Source organism: Nyctibius grandis, chromosome 17 (genome assembly GCF_013368605.1).
Source record: "Nyctibius grandis isolate bNycGra1 chromosome 17, bNycGra1.pri, whole genome shotgun sequence".
Lineage (NCBI taxonomy): Eukaryota > Metazoa > Chordata > Aves > Nyctibiiformes > Nyctibiidae > Nyctibius > Nyctibius grandis.
Window position 1 is genome coordinate 5,272,081 of NC_090674.1, and position 20,858 is coordinate 5,292,938.

A 20,858-nucleotide genomic window follows, 5' to 3' on the forward strand; every position below is an offset into this window, starting at 1 on the left:
CGTGGTGGGGCACGGACTGTGGGTGGGGAATGACCCCAGTTACCCCCCTGCAGCGGTGCTGGGGCACAGCCTCCACCGGGGCCTGCCTGCTGTTGGGGTTCAGCTCTCCCATGGGGGTTGGGAGGGCGCTGGGGGCACAGAGGCGCCTTCAGCTCCCCTGCCCAGGAGCAGCTCCTCGCCCTAGCCCCGGGGCTCCCCCGCCGCAGCCCCAGCGCACCCCGCCGCGCCGCTCCCCTCAGGCGCGGCCTCCCCCGCGCTCCCCCCCGCCCGGGCCCGGCGGCCCGCAGCGCGCCTGGCCGGCGGCGGCCACCCGACACCCGCCGCTTCCAGGAAGCCGCCCCCCCGCCGGCCCCCGCCCCGGCCGCGCCGCGCCGTCTGGGGCTGCCACCGCCCCGCGGGCTGCCGGCTCGGGGCCGGGGGAGCGGCGCGGTGGGGGGGCGCCCCGGCGGCTGGCGGCGCGCCCGGCGCGGCCGTGCCCTCGGCTCCCGGCCACCGTGGGCGGCCCTGCGGCTCTCCCCGCTCGGGGGGGGAGGCCCGGAGGGGGGTCCCCAGCCCGCCCGAGCAGCGCGGGGGAAGGCTCGGCCTCGGCGGGGACGCTCCGTGTGAGCGGCCCGTGCCTGGAGCAGAGGGCTGGTGTCCCGGGTGAAGAACGGGGGTGTGGGCCCAAGGGGACAGGGGGAGCGGGGAGGGGCGGGGAAGGGCTCGTTCTGCAGCATTTCTGTAATGTAATTACGCAAGATTTAAATGAGCGAGTGTTTCCTACTGAAAAATAATCACTGTTGTTACCCCTGAGCTCCACTATCCTGCATCACCTGGTCTGTACGGTTAAAATGCCAAGCCCAGCGCAGGAGCAAAGACTCAAAAAATCTAATTCTCAGTCTAAAAGAAAATCCTTTTAAATAGAGAGTGTGTATGGCTGGCTGGCCGAGAACCTACAGTTCCCGTACAAAAATCAGCTCGTAACACTTCCCTGTTTTATTTCTCCCTTCTATAGGTTCTGTCCATTGTTCTCCTCTGGATCCATCACTAACTCAGTCTGAGTCCGTGGCAAACTTGGGAATATGTCCCCCCAAGAGCCATCCAAGGTGTTGGGGCTGTTATCCCTGCTTCAGAGAAAGGGAACTGAAACATGCCCAAGGTCACCCAAGGAAATGTGCACTCGATTAGCACCTCAATCATTCATTCTGGTCACAGAAATGCTAATTTCATCAACCAACATCGGAGCAGAGCCTTGAATGATACGGCTGTATGGAAGATGTAGGTATTTCTGGTGTTGGTCCTACTCTGTTAAGCTCAGTGGTAAATTTTATTGGCAGTGGAATGAGATCTAACCAAATATTTTCTTTGGGTTTGGTTCCCTTTTCACTAATGTTGTTTTGTGTAAAACTGATGTAAGCAAGAGAAGAATTAGACTTTTTATTTATTTAATTCTTTTATAAAATATTTTTTAAATTATTGTGGAATTCAACAAACGTGCTGATTTCTCGTAACAGACTGGGATATCTCAAATGAATGTCAAACTTTTTTTTTTGGTGCAATCCTTTATTTCTGCATTCTTTACAGCAGGAGTAGGAGATAATGGGGCTGGAATGTCCTTCTTGATTGTTCATGTTAGTTCTCTGTGTCAAGCAGGATAAAACTCCAGCTAATCCTGCCATAAATTTAGGTATTCTTAATCCTTCAGTATTCCCACTTTTCTTTAGGCATTAGGCATGTAATCAGTCCTGTGCCAAAAAAAAAGAATATTAAAGAAAAAGTTGGGACTGTAAGCAGCTATAAAAAAAAAGAAAAAAAAAAGTACAAGCTGCTTTGGGGAGGGAAAACATGTGGGGGGTGGATGTCTCTGCTGCTAATAGTGAGTGGAAAATGCCTTTCTATCAACCTGCACAGCGGTATTTCACCATGGTCCGCTCCACGGCTGTTACACCCCCTTCCTGATGCCTTATCAGTGATAGGCAGTGATAAGTAACATTTCTGCCTCCTTCCTCCTTCTTCCTAGCTTGTGTTGAGTTTGTTCTTTCCTATCGTGCTTAGCCCATGGCTTATATTACTGTTCTGTTTAAAGAAGTGAATTAATTTTCCTCTTCTAGGTTATATTTATTTCTTCAGGAGTTATCAGTTTGATGTATGTACACATTATGAGGTGCTGTGCTTCTTGGCCAGTGTTTTGCTGGGGGAGTCTGTTATTCTTGCTGCGGCTTGAAAGGGCTTTGGAGGAGGGGTGTGTAATTTTTTATTATTAAAGAAAAGACAATAAAAGGAGACAAACCTCAGGCTATGAAACTTCTCCAACACAGTGAACTTGGTGATCAGAATTGCTAAATGGCCACTCCGTTTAATGACAGACTCAGAGTTATCAAAGTGAACAGTGAAAATCAGGCTAGCTGGTGGTATAACAAACTGGTGGTTGTTTTGAAGGCATCTACCTTTCCTTAGGTAGGAGGGAACTGGAAACTGGAAGCCAGTGCAGGGTGTCAACAGTATACGTGTCACTGGTGCACACTCAGAAGCAGCCCAGTGACTGCAATTCTCATCCTAAGTTAGGTACCGTACATTGATATTCCTGCTGTCCCATGGGCACGTCAGCACGGGCCAGGAGGCTCACAGGCAGCCTTTGGCTTACCATCCTTTTTCTGTAGGGTGGGAGGATCCAGAGAAAAGGACCTGTAGGGTTTTGAACGGGAGCTGTCAAGGAGGGTACAGGCAGAATCCGAGGTGAAGCGCAGCAGCTGTTCCCAGCCCTAGGCTGGCGTGGTCGTCAGTGCCTCTCACTGCACACTTCTAGATGATCAAGCCTGCCTGCTTGAGTATCTGGGGGCTCTTCCAGCACAGCCATCCCTGCTCTGCTGGCCTGCGTGGAGCCAGCTTGGGGAACCACCTCTGTGCGCCACAGGCACAAAGCCGTTGGCCTGGCCTTACCACCAAGGGGTATTTTCTCCCACTGAGAATGCTCGGTGAACCATGTATCTGGTATGTCTTTCTGGCTGATGTGGAGGCTTTACAAGGAAGCGAGCTGCTGTGAGGAGGCTGCAGCCACACGGCTCCCAACTCTGGTTTTTATAAACACCAAAATATACAATGGGGAAAAAACCAGAAATAAACAAGCTGGCTGCTTTTGATTAGGAGCAGCCCTTCTTCAGTCTGCACTAAAAGCACTCGTGTTTGCTTAACAGTACAAATAATTAATCATGTGAAAGTGGATTCCTGGACCAGGATAAGATGGCAAGACCTTTTACTTGCTCCTACAGGTCCGTTTCTGGGGGGTTCCACTAGCATCTTGCTGGCATGTTCTGGGGGATGAAGCTTGTAGAAATGTACAGGGATTAGTGAAATGGTTCCTTTATCATCAGACCATTCTGGATCAGGCCCACTGTGCGAGTTTCCCTGTTGTCCCTGCTCTGTGGAAGGTTGCTCCCTTTTGTGCTTGGGTGCTGCTAAAATAAGGTTATGGGATTCTCTCTGTAAATCCATGAATCCAAATGACCAACCTGACTGGCCTTAGGGACAGTGGTTTTAGGCCTTGATCCTATGGCTGCACACCAATTTTCACACTTGGCAGCAAAGCATCTCTCTTCTTTGCTTAGCAAACAGTGGGTTATTTGGTGTAAAAACAAGTGTCATCTGCAAGTCCTACCAAAGTCCTATGAAATTAGGGCTTCTTGACTGTATTCCCAGCTTCTCTGCAAACTCCCCACGGGCCTCAGTTTGTGCACCTGTAGAGGGACAGACATCCATATAGGCCTTACAGGAATGAACAGTGTGAGGTTTCATTGAGACATCCTATGAGATGCTCAGGTGAAGGATGTAGCTGTGAGGATTTCTTACTGCTCTTACTAGTCCTGCTAGCAGGAGGGAGAAATAGTTCTATGCTGCTTTGCTTTAAATGGGGCAGAGCACGAGGCAGAGCTACAAATGAAAACTCTTCCAGTTGTTTCTTTTTTCTTTTCCCCTGCAGAGATCCTGGCCCTGATTCTGCTGGTGTGGAAGAGCAATTCAACTGGTGTCAAGAGGATTTCCATTGACATAAATCTAGTGTAAGCAGGAGTATCACAGACTCTATAGTGGACATTTTCCACTTTCCAGGGTAAACGTGGACTTCTCTCAAGCAGACAAGCCTCCACAGGCTGCTGCTTTGTCCTTGCCCTTAATTTTTCTTCTATTTGCCTATGTTATTTAACTGTGTAAATTTCAGAACTCTATTCCATAAATGTGTCTTCCATACATGCAAATGGAGGTGGGCATTAAAATAAGCCATAGTTAAACATTTTAGAGAGACTTTTCCACTTGCCACTGATAATCCCTTTGAAATTGGCAATAATACTTGGATTTTGTTATCCATACGCAGGCAGCTTTGCTGGTATTTATCATTATTATAATGATAATTTTATTAATTATTTTCATAGCATTTTGAAATGTTGCAATCTTCCTGCAGAACAAACGAGCCACTACCCTGAGGAACACTGCAGCAAAGGTATGTCTGATAAAGAATATTGAATTAGACTGAGATGTGAGTACATAAGGTCAAGCTTGCTAGTCTGCTTTCCTACAACTTCTCCAGAAACTCCCACAATAATAAATAATAATGATTGCCTAATTAACTGTAAGGCATAATAGCAGCTTTCATCCAAGATCTTAAAAACTCTTTGAAAGGTGGATTTTGCAACTGTAGAACTGCAGCACAGGGATGAACAGCTTGATTTCTATCAGACAATGTAGAATTTGCCAAAGGGATACGCAGGGGAGCACGTAGCTAAAAGGGATTGAATTCGTGCCTGGTGCAGCACTGTCCACTGCCTCATTTTTGTGGGTGGTTGTGCCACACAGTTGCCAGACATCCTTCCCACAGTGTGCCTTCTTGTCTGCCTTTCTTTATGTGCCCCAGAGCCCTGGGTAATGTCTTTCAGGCATATCTTTGAGACAGGTGATGCCAGAAACTTAGATTTGGCTGTAGAGACTTTTCTTCTAAGCCAAGAGGGTTGTGTTCTCAGCATCCAGGGAGCAGCCTCATAGGATACCCTTACACCTGAGATGTGCGAGATCAGAAAGGTTCTGACCGTCGTGTACACTGATGGCAAATGCACAGCTCACAGTGTGGTGCATGCAGGCAACAATGTGTTGAGTACCTTGAAACATTTGCAAGATTAGAAGAAAATATTTACTGCTTGTCCCCCTCTAGCCCATTCTGTTTTTTTAAAAAGACATGTGGAAGCAGTTTCTCTAATACAAATATATTTACTGTAGGGTTCCCTCCCCCTCATCATTTCTGCCAAAAGAACTGGAGGGCTGTGGTCAATGGCATCACTGAAGGACATGTGGGCTGACAGACAGTAAGTTTGCTACAGCAAATATTGCAGTCTTTTCCAACAGAGGCAAAACAAATCACATGTTGTCAGTGGTACTGCAGGTCAAGCATGAAGTTTTGCCAGCTTCCCCAGTTTGAGCAGAAGCAGAAATCCAAGCAGTGAAGGGAGACAGAAAATGTGGCTGACTGACGAGCTGCCTGCTCAGAGCTGCCTGTTTAATTTAGTTATCTACTTATGTCTATTTTTCTATACTTTTTTTTTTTTACTGCACAGTCCCCCAGTTTTCTATTATTATAGTGAGGAGTTTCATTACCTGCCCAGCACCAAAGCTCTCCCCATGGTGGTACATACTGGACACCATTTTTTCCCTTCCCTTCTTATCAATATATTGCATATACTATCCCAGCTCAGCTCAATGCAGATTTGAAACCATTCCCTTCTGCCCAATGATTTCATGCTGTCTGGGAGGAGCAAGAGTAGAGAACACCCTTAATCCCTCTTCCTCTTGGCCGAAGAGGAAGGGCAGTGTAAATGAGAAAGCTGGTCTCAACTGAGACCCTCTTTTCCCTATAGATGACTGTGTTGCTAGAACCTGTTGGAGCCTGGAGGAGCTATATGTGTTAGATATAAAAAGTTTTCAAGGTGCAAACCTCCATGCATGCATGAGATACTGCGATTAAAAATGCTCCCACAGAGAGGAAAATAAAAACAACAGCCCAGGAACTCCCTGAAGAAAGATATTTATGTCCTAAGTTGTAAAACTAGCCAAGCTCCCCAAAGAAACAGCAGTAACAGAATTTAGCTGTTGGAACCCAAAGACGCATTGTTCTGATTTAATAATTAATGGGGAGTTAATTGAGGCTTTTACTGAACTGAAACAGGATAAAAGAAACCCGCCAGTCTGGACGCCATGCTTCTCTGAGGACAAGTTCATTCTGTTCCCCTGTGACCCCCTCCCCTCTCCCTCTGCTGCACGCTGCTCCCCCTTCCCTTTCCCCCCACTTCTGCTGCTCTGTGCACAAAACAAGGAGGCAGGGAAGATGGGCACGGGGGTATGGGGAAGGGGGAGCCACGAGAGACCCAAGTCTGGTGGGGAATGGAGCTTTCCTCCTTCCCTCTCCTGGGCCATTGTTTGACAGGATTTTCCATACATGCGCTGACTTGGGAACTACTGAGCCATGCAGCAGTCGCCAAGAACGCCTTCAAAAGGCAGCAAAAGGGAGACAGACACAGGGAGAAGCTGGCTCCATGTTACCTTTAAGAAAGTAAATAATGACATGGGCAATTAAGTGCTTTAGAAATGGAGTCACACAGGATGTATCCAGGACAAAGTGGCTTTTAACCCCTTAGAGTATGTGCAACGTGAATAAATACTGCTTGGATTTGTTGGGAAAAATGGCAAAATTTTGGTGTCAGGGTTGTTACTAGAGAATGGAATGATCAGAGAACACTTTGGATTATGGCATGGCTGCTAGTTTTTAGATCCTCTGGAAGAAAGGCTGGAGTGGCCTTCATCTTCCTGTAGTCAGTAGGAGCCTTTGTACCAATTTGTAGGACCTTTGGATGAGAATTTTTCAGCCTATGATGAAGGAAGAGCTGTTTTTTATAGTTTTATTTCTGATTACAACAGTATTGGGGGAACATGAGGTGCTAGGTTGGATGAGTCTTGGAGTAGATCTGCCCTAAATTCTGGCCCATGCAGTCTACAGCCCTGGGTCTATGTTTCATGGAAAAATGTAGCCTTTGTTTCAGCGTGCTGACATATTATGGTATGTTAGTAGAGAGGTGAGGGAGTTCTGATACAGAAAGGTAAAAGAAGGGTATTTGAGAAGGAATGGTTCCTCTTTCTTGATGCTCCTTTCCTTCCATTCACCCTCTCCTGTCTGGGGCTCCTGCTACTTTCATTCCACCCATCCTCATCTACTTAGAAACTGGAGGAACAGCAACAACTGTTGGAAGTCCATGAGATTGTGACCACTTCGCAGTTTGCAAAACAGACCTTGAATATTACCACCAAAGCTATAAGCCCTGCAACTCCAAGCCACCAGTGGTGTATGGTGTGGGAGGCTCAGACTCTCTTGTCCCAGGGACTTGCTCTGGAGATAGCTGAGCTTCTGAGATACAATTAAGCCTTCTCAACACAATCCCTCTTACAGGGTGAGGGAACAAAAGTGAAAGGAACCCAAGGAAACTAGGGAGACCTTACTATTTAGCCAATTCATGGTCTTTTTTTTCTAGTTCTCCCTCACTTTCCATTTTCAGTTTTCTATCTAAGGTCTCTGTGTTTTGCATCTGTCCTGGTTTTGCGGGGATAAAATTTATAGAATCGCTTTTCTGTTCCATGTTGTTTCAGTGTGTGGCCAGCTGTAGTATGGTGATGAAGGCCATCAGCAGTGAGAGCCAGGGCAGCTGCCCCAGGCTGGCCCACAGGTGTATCCTATAACATTAATGTCAGGGTCGCTATAAATGGGGAGGCCTGGGGGGGCTGGGTGGGGCTTTTTGCTCTGCTCTCTTCTCCCTCCTTCTCCTCTCTTCTCTCTCCTTCTCCTCTCTTCTCAATGGTTACTATCCCTGGAGGAACTTGCCACCACTCTATGAGTTAAGTATAATTTTGTGTCTTTTGTATTAGTATTGATATTGGTTTTCTTATTTTATTAAATCTGTTTAGATTTTAACCCCAAAGTCTCCCTCCTTTTCCCAGTTTAGCCCTGGGTGCAGGCTAAATGGAGACAGCATCCCTTTGTGCTTTCAGCCACCAGTTATTCTCTCCTTGTTGCCTTGTTGCCCTAGCTGGAAGTGGGATTATACTGGAAATGTGGGTGGACCTTTGCCTGTTTTCCCATTTTAGTAACTGCTCTTCAGCACCTGCCTCTGAGGTGGAACTTTTAACTGAAGTTTTCCCTTTATTATTCTAGGTTCACTGAACGCAGTGAGTGAAGACTCCTGCCTGGAGCACAACAAACTTGCAAAGCAAAGCTTCTCTGCGTTGCTGATGCTCGATGGGATCAACAGAAGTGAGGTATGCAACGCTTCTTTCTGACTTGGGATTCAGACTTTCTTTGGAAATGGGAATGCTGGAACATTGGGTCATATTCCCTCTAAATGACTGGATGACATAAAAGATTACTGAGCTTGCAGAAAGTGCTTTTTCACCACCTCTACGTCCACACACCTATATCTGTAGCCCTGAAAACCACCTAGGATGTCATCCCCAATGTATATGCTGTTCTTAAAATGCTTGTCTCCAGACCTCCCTAGAGTCTTCATGCTGGAGGCTGTTGCTAGCCACCTTAAACCTTGACCCTATGTCTGAATATACATTGTAGAAAATTAAGTGTATAACATATCTACTACAAAGCAAGCCCTGCATGCACGTTCAGGAAAAATGTACCTGTGGGATCTTATTATTTATGTGCAATCCCATAGTAGCCAGAAGCCTGTATCACAGGTTAGAACCATACTGTAGCACACTGAACTCTTGCTCCTCTACAACCCTTAAATTCCTGTGATTGTGTTTTCATCTCTGGTTTTAGTTCTGCTTTCTTTTGTTGATGCTGGTTTGTTTTTTACTATTGTCACTTCCTCTGGAGATACTGATTCTGTATTTGGGTGAGATTTTGAACTACAGCTGGTGCTGCTTTAGCTTCGTTGCCATTTAAGATAATAAGCTGGTCTAATTCTGTTCAGAGCATACTGGCTTCTCTAGGAATGGAGTTATGCCAATATTGGTAGTTTTGGAAAATCATTTGCAAGTGTGTGCCAAACCCCTGGAGGGTTTGCTGTTTAGAAACACAGAAATTAGAAGAAAAGAATGGGTCCAGTGATCCAGTTCCTAAACTGTTCATTGTGTGACCTTAGGCAACTAATTTAATTTCTTTGTGCCACAGTTTATCTATCAAAAAATAGGGATAATATCTATTTATCTCTTGCAATAGGTTGGGAAATCTAATAAATGTTGGCAATAAGCTTTTGATCCTGTAAAATAACAGAGAACAGCAAAAGACTATTACTTAAAAATTCATGTTTCATTTGTCATGTAATTGACATTGTTATGGTGCTATTTGGAATTAAGCTGATGCTAAATAGTTTACTGAAACAGAATTCAACAGACTCTTAATCCTGGCATGTGGGAAGTTCTAATGTGACTCAAATTTAAGAGTTTCTCTTTCATTTGCTTAGGCAGTTGAATTAAGTCTTGTTGGGCATGCAACCCCAGACAGGTCCCATTGTGTAGCTTCCGTGGATCTCACGTGTTCTCCATAGTACCACCCATCTTCTCTGGTTTAGGCACATTATATGCAGCCCTGGAGGCCACACACAGGTTGGCCAGGTGGCCTTTGACTGCGTCCTCTGTCTTTCTGTAGGTGATTCTGTGGTTTTGGCTCAGTCAGGGTAGAGAAGGGCATTGATTGTGCTGTGCTTTTATATGAAAACCAGTCCATAAACAAAATAAATCGCAGACCCAGCTGGAGCTGGAGCTGTGAAAGCAAGCAGCCCTGGAAAATGAGCCTTGTTTAGGGAGATTTATGGAAATGAGGCATATACTCACACCAATATATATTACCTGTGTGTGTGTGTGCTTACCTGTATATGTACATGTGTGTATATTAGAAAGGTAGAAATCTAATGGTTGTAGAGTAACCATATAAAGCTTTAGGGAAGAAATGAACATAAATGACAAGGAAAGTATTTCCTGCCCTAATGAGAAAATGAAAATAAATTTTAAAAAAGAAGGAAAAAAAAAAAACACAACACACACAGACACATTCTAGGACCAGAATACAGTCAGCTGGACTGGAGGAGCAAATGGGGGACATAACCTGGCTCCCAAGGCTTTCTCAAGACTGTGGTCAGCCATTCCCCTAGAACATCAAATTGGATGAGAAGAGCAGATCCCAGATGAAGTCTCCTTCTCAGAGTCCCACAGACCTTATGAAGGGCCCAGAGGGCACAGGTGCATCAAAGAAAAACAGGCAGAATTGTGCTATACAGAGGGGGAGAATTTAATTCAGGCTTTGAAACACCCAAAAGGGGATTAATACGCATAATTTTAGAAAAAAGAAAAAAAACTCGTGTCCATTAGAAAATATTTTGCCTCCCTGCAGGAGTGAGGAGACTGGGAACTGAACAGAATGCAGGATGTAAGAGCAAACTGTAACCCAGTGAATTAGTCTTAACTATAGCGAAAACAGCACTTGTGTAAATGAGGCCCCTAAGGGCCAATAACCAAGCAGTAAAATGTTACAGGAGGGAAGTAAGTCAGGGCTATAAACCGGGGAAGTCAGGACTGGGTAGCCAGGATCTGGAGCATAAAACAGGCGAGATTAAAGGATGACAGATGAGGGCTGGGACGGATGCATGAATCCTTACCAGCACAAGGATTCTAATTCCTGTGGCCTAAAGACAGGCTTGTTCCCCTGAGTGCTGCCAGGTACCAGAAAATGACGGAGGTGCCCACTGAGAACTTGTGAGGAGAGTAGAAGAGTGAGCGATGGATGATAAATAAAATAAGGAAATATAATCAAATCAACATTGAGTGTATTTGATTTAGGAGGACACCAATGAATAGAGAAGGCGAAGAAAGCAGCAGGGTGAGAGTTGCTGTTGGATAGGGCTGTAGCTTGAGCGAGATATAGTGCAAGCTCTAAATTATCATCATCATTATTTTTTGGCTGGGCTGTGTTGTGACATCAATACCAATTTACACTGTGGGTGAGTAGCACTTACTACCTTCTTGTCTTCATAAATTGCGCATTGTCCTTATTTATTTGCTTCCCTGTCCCCTTCCTCTCTTCTTGCATTGCCTCTCTCCTTTATAAGCAAGATGGGGATGGTGTAGCCTTGCTATGTCCTTGATGAATTTGACATTTAACCCCAGTTATGGATCCCCAGCTCCACTCTCCCTTCTTGTGTGCCAGGTATGGGAATGTTCAACTTGTATTTTATTAAGTCGGGTGAGCTTTTTGGGTACTCCTAATCATTGGTGTAAGGGAAGGTAGGACAGCAACAAGGGAGAAGAGAAACAATGTCTGTCTGGGTTACTGGTTCAAGTTCCTATTATCCCTAGGTCCAAAAGTGCATGAAGAGTTGAGCTGTGCATTCCTGGGGCACATGGGTCTATGAATGGTTAGCTGTTCTTGCTGTAGGCTGAGATCTTACTGCTGTGACTTCTGATTTTTTAATATTGATTCCCACTATGTGACTTTGGGGGAGAAAAGATAATTATGGAAGGAGAAGAAATCTTGATTTGGGAAGCTGATAAGCTGTCATTTTATGTCCATCAGCAGAGGTGCACTGGTTTTCACTGATAGTTTATGCTAAACCACTGGATTTTGCACTGAAACAGCTGAGTTGTGCACATGTTCTGCTGTTCTGGCTTTGTGACCAAGTCAGTGATTAAATGAATTAGTCAAAGTTCATTTGGAAAGCGAATGTGTGCCAACTTCCTTTTTCAGTTTAATCTGAAATTCTGATATAAATTAAACTGAAAAAAAGTCCGGTTCAAAATGGGAAACCTTTTTCAGTTGCTTAAAATCACACCTTAAATTGATCTGATATCCCTCGACATATGGGATAACTCTTAGTCTCCTCATGAACTGAAGTTTGGCTGTCAGAGGGGCAGATGGCGAAGCTGAAACTAACAGTTCTCAGAATTACCTGCTCGTGATGTTGTAGTGGATAGCTCTTGGCTGTGGCACGAGTGTTAAAGAGTCGAATAGAGCTCGCACTGACTGGTTTATTTTCAGAGCATGGTGTCCATGTTCGCCCACAACAGAACTCGAGGAAGAGGGTGATAACAGCAGCATACTGTGAGCAAGTACTCCCACACAAAATCCCATTTAATTGAGAGGGGATTTCTGGCTGTGTAAGCACCACTGTTGCATATAGGGGTGCAGAAAATGCAAAGCTAACAGTGGTAAACTCAAGAGAGAGAGTGAAGGAGAGGGGGAAACCAAATTCATTTGGGGATGCCTCAGTGTGTGTTATTTCATTTGGCACACAGGTGACGGGCAATGTCACTATGAGGAAAAGGACAGAGACTTCTATGCTAAAGGATTACAGATTTAATCTAACAGAACCTGTGTTCTGTTTGCAGTAGTAACTCCAGTTCACAATCTCTCCTGTCATATTCTGTGCCTAGTTGAATGTTTATTACTCTATACAAGATATACAAGGTTTCCTCGTAATTCCTGTATGATCAGTTGCTCTGATGCTTACAGCCAACAGAACAGAAAGTTGGGAATTTGCTTTCTTTTGAGAATCTGCTGAAAAGAAAATAGATTCAGATAATGTATAAAGAACCTTGGTGCTGGTGCCTGCCTTGAGGAAACAGGCAAAGGAGAGACAGACTGGGGAAAAAAAAAAAAAGCCAAGGACCTTATTTTGGGGTAGTAATTTAATAATCTTTAATGGAATTACTGGTGAGGAATCTACATGCTCATCTCTTTCCTGTAAAGGCTTTTTGTTTTGTTTATTTTTTTTCCCCTTCTCTCTAGCCTGCCTTCTTCTGCAGGGAATCAGTAGGTAGACATATTCCTAGCAGCTGCATGATGGTATCCTAGCTGTAAGGTCGTGCCCTAGCATAATACATTATGAGGCAGCGGGTTAGAATATGCTTAACCCTGTACAGGTGCACAGGGAAGAAGATGGATGCAAGGAACTTTTTTTTTCTGCTGCCCCTGTGCAGGGGGCAGGGAGGAGGCACCATCTCTGAAACTCCTTTTACACACTGCATGGTGCTGTGGGAATCTAGTCCAGACTAGAACGGAGTCTAGCCCCAGGCACAGTGCCTTGGGGAGCAGCTTGCCAGCGTTGAGTCCTTCTTTAGCTTCCCTGCCTGCCCCACATAAGCAGAGACTTGCAACTGTAGCTTTTCCTACAGTTGTAATAATGCAAACTAATTGCCAGGATGCAGCAAAGCAAGCTGAATCACCTGCCAGAACGGTAAGACCAGTTCCTTCATTTCTGCCTGCATGAAGGCAGAGTAGGAATTAAAATCATGGGGAGCACTCGCACGCTCTCAGGCTGCAGCTGGATGATGGAAGTATTTGGAACTTCACTGCTAGCTCTGTGGTTTGTTTGATTTGGGGGAAGCAGGAGATGTAGACCTCCCTAGTGCCCCATGCAGAATAACATGCCTTTCCTTAAACACTGCTTTAGTAAATATTCTGGGTAAAAACTGCCATGTTAGATTTGCCTGGAGGGAATTTTCAGGGGTTTGTAACTAGTCTTGGTGACAAGGGAATATCCCTATAGATAATGACATGAGCAGTGTCATTTCAGTTCTTATTGATGCCATGGTCTTGGACAAATATGAAAGAATAACTTGGCAAGAGGTGCTGGTTTGGCAGACAGTAGATACCCCCACACACTAAAAAGGCATAAAACCAGCAGCATTAACTTTTAAGTTTGGATTGCTTGTCTGCATCAAGATCTTATTAGATTCATTGTTTAATTTTAATTGGTATTACAGAAAAATCCCTCTCCGAATTTTATTTCTAACTCTCAATCCACCTAACACTTTTGTACATGAATGGCCCCATTGTGTTCACTAGCATCAGTAGTTAGTAATTCTTAGCTGGATTAAATAATTAATTTAATGCCAACAGTATTGCATTGTGGGTAACTTTACTCAGGGATCAGCTGCACCAGCATTTGTAGACTCATCTGGGTGGAGTTGTTTGTAAACAACAAGTGTTTGCTAGACTTGAGGTATTAATGAATTCAGTGGTATGCTTCATTTACTTAACATTAAACATTTCTATAATGATGAAAATTTTGGGCATTGAATGAGATAAGGAGCATCTGAAAGGAGCAGATTTATTTGTGCATATTTCATCATACAATTTTTGTACATGAAAGATGCCTAAAACTAAACTGTGTTAAGTCATTCTCTATGGCTAAAAGTATCTTAAGGACATTCAGATTATATTTATAATATTGTATAGGTGAGATCTGGTTATTCAGATAGGTGAGATGCTAGAAATAGCATCTAAACATTAAATGTAGGGATATCAGGATGGGGCCCAAACTTGGATACCTTTGGGGTATCGAGCACTGTCTGCTGCAGGAGGCAGAATGAATGCTGAACGCCTTGGAGCAGCGATGGGATCTGGGGGCAAATCTTCCATCCTTCCACAAGAAGCAAAGCACAACTTTCAGACAAACACCCAATAATTTGTGCTTCTAATAGAAATGCCAACAACCTGTTAGCTCCTTGGCATTGTGGCAAGCCAGTCTGCAGCAGACACCAGGACTGCCCAGTTCCCAGACACCCGGCCTGGCTGTGGCTTCTGTGGTGCAATCAACCCGGATCGGGGCACAGGGGTTTTTGCTGTGTCCACAGTTGACTGGCCCAAAGCAGTTCACATGGGCTTCTCATGATCCGAGAGACACCGTTACCTCACACAACAGCCCTGGGCTTGATGGCTGAGATAACAGGACTTTTACTTGGGCCATGAGGACAGGTTCATGCCGTGAACACGTCACCTTTTTGCTCTGGAGGCTGAAGCATTCTGCTAATCCCCAGGTCTAATAGACCAACGTCTCCCTCCTGCCCTCCTCGTGACCCCAACCTGATCTGGAGGAGCCACTCCTCCTGAAGGTCAGAGATAATTCATGTGGTGTCGTGCTGTGTCATTCACGATGAGTGACTGAGTTGCTATGATGAATGGGGAAGGGTCAGTTAGAGCGCTAACCCGAGGAACAAATTTGTGGGGCCACCACTGGCATTTTATTTAGGGTCTGCACAGAGCCCTCCAGCCTTTCTGCCTCAAGAATGAGCAGCTCATCCCTGAAAAGAACTTAGCTTTTTCCTCTGGGTTTTTTTTTTCCCCCCGACTCTAGGAGAACAGAATGAGACGCATTTGCAATTCTGTAAAAATTATGAGCACAAAAGGTAGCCCATCTAATTGATAAGGAGCCTGAAATCTTGTTTTCCAAGGGTTTATAACGTGGCGCTGAAATCGCTGAAACGTGGCATTCAAAACTCATCTGGGGGGCAACTCTTCCCATCTCTCTGTTTTTAAAAAGAGATTATTTTCTCACATGATCTTGGGCCTCTTCTGATCCGCACTCCCCCCCCCCCCTCTAAGTTATAATTCCCGGCAGAGTTTCTCACTGAGCAATTGCTCATGAGGGCTCGGAGCCCTGCTATTTTGTCTCCCAGTGGGAGCTGCATCCCAGCATTTTTCTGGAATTTAAAAAAAAAATAGTTTCTTGGGATTTTCTTGCCTGAAACAAAGAACAAACGATGCAAAGGCTTGATCAGGGATTTCTGCAGTGCTGTGTTCTTTGTACGTATGACCTACATGTTAGTTAAAATCCTGTCTGCTGAGGGGCCACAAAAACGCCTTTAAGGCAATTCATTTCCATTTTAGATCAGAAATGAACCCTGTTTACTTCAGGGTTTTACTCCACTGACTATACCCATGTAACTGAAGCCATATAACTTCTCTAAGCTATGCTAAGATAAGGCACATATCATGATGGTATAGCTGCGTCCTTTTAAGAGTTGTACTGATACAACTTTTCTGATAAAATCAAATTCTTCTCTCCTCTCTCTCCCAAATATGATATCGGTGTGCTAAAAAACCTTTGGAAGTCCATACCTGCATTAAGAGATTAACCTAGTTCCCACCTTCTGGTTTTCAGTGTTTCTGAGCAATTGCAACAAGCGCTGGCGAGGAAGAGGGTTGGGTTCCCAGGGCCAGTGTGCAGTGAGAGCACTTGGTGCACAGCAGAGGCCTGAGTGTTGGGGAACGTTTTGCTGCTGTGTTAGGGCCACCTCTGGGTAGCTTGTGGGATGAACTGAGGAGCAGAATCCTACCCGTTTGATGCAGTGCTATTTTTCAGTCTTCCTCAGCTTCGTGCTGTCAGCGCAGAGAGGAATCCCTGCTGCCATGTGATGAATGTGGCCCTTTGTACTGAGCAGGTGAGTTTCCTTATGAGGGGTGAAATTTGCTGTCCCTCCTTAGGCAAAGATTTTACTGAAGTCAAGGAGAGTTTTGCCAGAATGTGATCTGCATTGTCAGGACTCTTGTTCCCTCCCTGCACAGCAGTATGACTAAAATTCTCCACGCTTATCTCATCGCTGTTTTTTATTCACCTGTTTTGGCGGGGCCAGCGTCATGTCCCTGGCCGACAGGTTCTTACACTGGGATGCACTCAGGTAAAATTACCACAGATTCTACTGGAAAGTTTGCCTGCCTCAGGTCTACAGGCATAAACACAAAGCCCCTTCCTCATGTTTCTGTAATTCCAAAACAGTTTAAATTTTAATAATAAAACATTGCAGGTATTTAGTCCACAGTATGGATTAGGCCCCCTCTTAGCTGCTTCCGAGAAGCAAACATCATTTAAATGGCAGATAGTTTTGTAATTTGAAAATTAGCTACTATGTATCTGAAATAACCCTTTTTTTGTGGTTGTTGGCATGGAAACAAGTATAGCCTGCAAGTCCTCCTCCAGACCCCTTTGTAACTCCAGTAGAAGTCAGTGGGAACCTGTGAAAGGCTCTACAGCTCTGAAAACCAGGTGTCAAATACCTTGCTTTTATCCTCAAAAAGTATCTGATTTTGAAAATTAGCGTCATTCTGAAGAAAGTCTTTCTTGAAGTAAAGACTTGGAACGGTTTGAAGTCAGGATGCATATTCAGAGTTGAGGTTAAAGATTTCAGGCATAACAGCTCCTTCCACACCATCCGGTTCGATGTATTGCATGACAGTGAGACCAAATGCCTTCCTGTAGCGAAGTGGACACGACTCCACTTTAATCAGAATGTTGCTCCTGACATACTACTTCTTTCCTCAATCCTTGTAATATCAAGTAGAAGGGGACTTTGATAACCATGGTAAGTTTTGTCCCATTTCTGGATCAGTGTTAGTCTAGTCAGATATTTGAGAGTGCTATGCTTAATTTTTTCTGCGATGCAAACTCAGGAGAGAAAAAAATTATCTCCTTAATATATGACTTGATGATACGGGGCAAACCACCATCATTTCGTGATGAGAAGTGATGGCATTTTACTGAAATGTCATGGCTTGAGATACAATCTGTCTTTCCCATCCCAAAATGATTTCCAGGAAGGCAAAATTGAAAGTGGGACCACGATGATAAATGAGTGAGATTTTTAACTGTCTTGTTGAAATACAAAAAGCCTTTCCTCTTATATCGGAAATATTTTTTAACTGTTTGAAAATGAAGCCAGGAGGAGGACATCTCCTTTGAAACCTGTCAGGTCAGACAAGGTGTTGATTAAAACACGCTCCTAGTCCTAATGTAGTTTTTAAACTAGCTGGCTTTGGGATTGCATCAGATCTGATTAAGGGATATGCTGACAGAGGGGAAAAGGAACGTGCAGAGGGGAAACAACTTCCAGCATCTTCCTTATTTTCCCAGGAAAGAAATGCATCTCTGTGTGAGGCAGCAAGAGACTAAAACGCTTGCCCCAATTTCATCTCTTGTACAATGGAGACCCCTCTCTCCTAAAGATGGTCTGTCGTGCTGAAAGCAGAGACGTGGGCAGAGGGACCCCAGGAGTCTGAGCCCTGTGTCATTGCATTGCACCTGATGTTGCAGAGCTGCTGGTGAGCGGCAGTGAGGACTGGGATGAATGGATGTAGCTTACAGCTAAGTAGTACATCCTTTTGTAGGATAAACAGGGGGAAAACTGGAACTGTATGCTTAGTGCCAAAGCCTGCCTCCATGAAAGGTCTTGCTCGGTGTGGAGAAGCTTCTGGCAGATGTGGCTTGAAGGGATGGGGCTCTGATTGTGACTTCATCCTTTTGCCACACCACCAGTGTTTGGAGCCTATTTCCTATTTAGCTGGAGTGTGGCATTCGATAATTTAGCAGGCTTTTCCTACGTCTAACACCTGTACTTGTGTGTCCAAGGGTCAAAACAGAAATGTGAAAATCTCGGGACGGAAGTTCTTCATTGCTAAAATATTCAGAAAAGCACCAATATTGATGTGCAAGATGCTGGTAACGGTGCCCTGTTCTGTGCTGGCGCAGCCTGGTCACTGTACACACCCTGCGCGGTGTGCCAGCAACGCATCTTGACGTCTCGAGGAGATGAGGCCACCATGTGTGACATGTGCTGTTGCCCTGAGAATTCCTGTAGGTTGGTGCTTTGTGGTTGCACACACAGAAGACCCAAGTCCAGCGCTGTGCCCTCTGTGGATGCGCTCGGTGTGCCCGTGTTGTCTGCGTTTGCACGGGCAACTTCCATGCTTTATTTCTGCTCTTCTGTGAGGTTGCCCACGCGTGTTGTAGCAGCACATCACACACGCTGCGTGTGCCTCGCTCGCTCCTGCTCCTCTCGGTGTGCCCTTGCCGTGCTCCTCCAGCCTCCAGCACTGTTTCACCCCGGGGGGGTTCAGCAGCTCCGGCTGGGGGGGCGAGTCTGGGGCTTTGCGTGGCTCCCCCGCACCCACCCCGGTGCCGCCCCGCGTGGTTCGCAGCCGCCGCTCGGTGCCCGCCGGGCTCTGGGGCTCGCAGCGGCTTTGGCGAGCGGCTCTTTCCACGCTATCGCCCCTTTAAGCCGCCGCTCCCGCCTGGCCCCGGCCGCCCGCGGAGCGCGTAGGCGGCGGCGGGCGTGCCGGGCCGGGCCCCGCAGCGCCCCGGGGGAGCCGCGGCCGGGGCCGCCGTGCTAATTGAAACGTGTCGGCGGCTCATCGCCGTCTCGGCTCCGCTGCCGGGTGACTCCGACCGCGGCGGCGGCGGCAGCGCCCCGGGGGCGGGCGGGCGGCGCCAGCCGGGGCCGGCCCCAGGCAGCGCTCCCGGAGCCCGGCCCAGCCGGGCCCGCGCTGCTTTTTCTTTCCTCCCGTTTCTCTCCCCCGCCCCGGCACCCCGCCGGGCCGGCTGCTGTGGGTCACTCCGGTGCCCGGGCTGGAGCTGTGCCCGGCGGTGCTGCCCCGCTGGGAACCCCCATTTCTGGCTCATGGAGGAGAGACCAGCGGGGACCAGGAAAACCCTCCCCTAATTCCCATTGTTAAGGAATTCTGCAGGAGAAACCATCCCCAGAGATGGCGCTGGGATGAGGGTAAAACCCCTCTCCCTCGCTGTTCTGATTCCATAGAAGAGATAATCAGATTACTCACAAAGTCCATCTGATGTAGAACCATACGTGTACAATATAATAAAGTATTGTTTTGTCTCCCTATGGATTCACACACACGCCTTGAAATGTTACACATCTATAGCACGTATTTTTTGGTACATTTTTTTTCTTAAAAACCCCACGTGTAGTCACCATAGAGATTAAAAGAGCCTTTTATGAGGGGTTTACAGGTCTGTAGGAAGGGCGTGCACGTAAAGTATTCAGTTGGAAGGTTCAGTTTTCATGCTTTATGGACCTATTGTGAGATCAGTTAAAAACTGAGCTGTGTAAATTTTTATATCTGTATGCAAGAGTCCCCAGACCAAGCATGAATGTTATTCTTTCTGTTTGGGGTGCTGAGAGTGTTAAAAGTGCTGTGGATCCCAAGGAGGAAAATTAGAGAGGCTTCTATTTCCTACTGTGGTGGTGTATGGTGGATTAGGGAAGGTGGGTCAATGCATTGCTCAATATCAAACTCCTATCTCTGGTTCTCATGTCACCTTTTTAGGCATACATGTGAAGGTTTTGTTGGCAGTAGAGTGTAGCTCCGGAAGAACTGGGAGTAGAGGTTGTACTGGGTTTGAAGATAAAACTTGCATTAGCTTTGGCTGTTAGTAAGAGGGAGATGCATGTTTGGGATTAATGAATGTGAAAGTGGGAGAGTGAAGTGTGAGACTCTGGATACTGCCATAATTCTTGTTCTTTTTAAATGAGAGCTATGGATGCTTATCATCTTAGTAAATAAGGTTGTGTCAGGTGCCTAAATTTAGGCACCCAAGTTTGAACAATGCCACCTTCCTGGCTTGTTGTGAAGGTCACAACAGCTCCGAGACAGATCTGGAAACAGAAGGCAGGAGTTCTAACCCCTTAGCCTCTTGCCTCAGACAGGAGGGAAGGGAACCATGGAGCTGTAACTTAAGGGAGAAGAAGTACCATAATGAAGATCGTGCAGGAGCCAACTTAGATGCCTGGAAGGGAGAAGCACAGAGCTAGAACTGAAAAGATGAAGGACCTCATTGAACCTGGAGTGCCTCATTAAGTGCAACACAGCTTGTGCGTGCACAGTGGCAGATTTTTCAGGAGATACGTGCAAAGCTCAGACTGGGAAGGGTGGGAGAAATGGGGGAAGACAGTTCTCCTCTAGAAATACTAAAATCAGGTATCGTTATATATAAGGAAGCAACTGCATTATTTTATGCTTGGTAGGTAGTAACATGCACGGTCCATTTTAGAACAGTCTGGTCATGTGGAGCTGCCTGGGGATAAGGAAGCAGTTGTCTGCTCTTCCTACCTCTTGATTCTGAAACGCCAAATGCTTGCTCTGTGCCTTTGGTTTTCCATGGATGAGTTGAGGGGAGTAAGTTGATTTCTCTGAATCTTTGTGCACAGAATTGTAAGGCAGCAAATATCCGTTGGATTGAGCACTGTGAAGTAAAACTAAAAGCAAAATAGAT

At 45.9% G+C, this 20,858-nt stretch overlaps 1 protein-coding gene across 1 annotated transcript in view; it reads left to right on the forward strand.

The window, feature by feature from the left end:
• Positions 1-1,065: 1,065 nt before the first annotated feature.
• Positions 1,066-20,858, forward strand: part of SAMD11 (sterile alpha motif domain containing 11) — a 156,621-nt gene continuing 136,828 nt past the window's right edge. The window contains exons 1-4 of the mRNA XM_068414360.1: positions 1,066-1,257; positions 3,956-4,034; positions 4,433-4,471; positions 8,219-8,322. The gene's annotated coding sequence lies outside the window, so the exon portion shown is untranslated. The remainder of the gene's footprint in view (positions 1,258-3,955; positions 4,035-4,432; positions 4,472-8,218; positions 8,323-20,858) is intronic.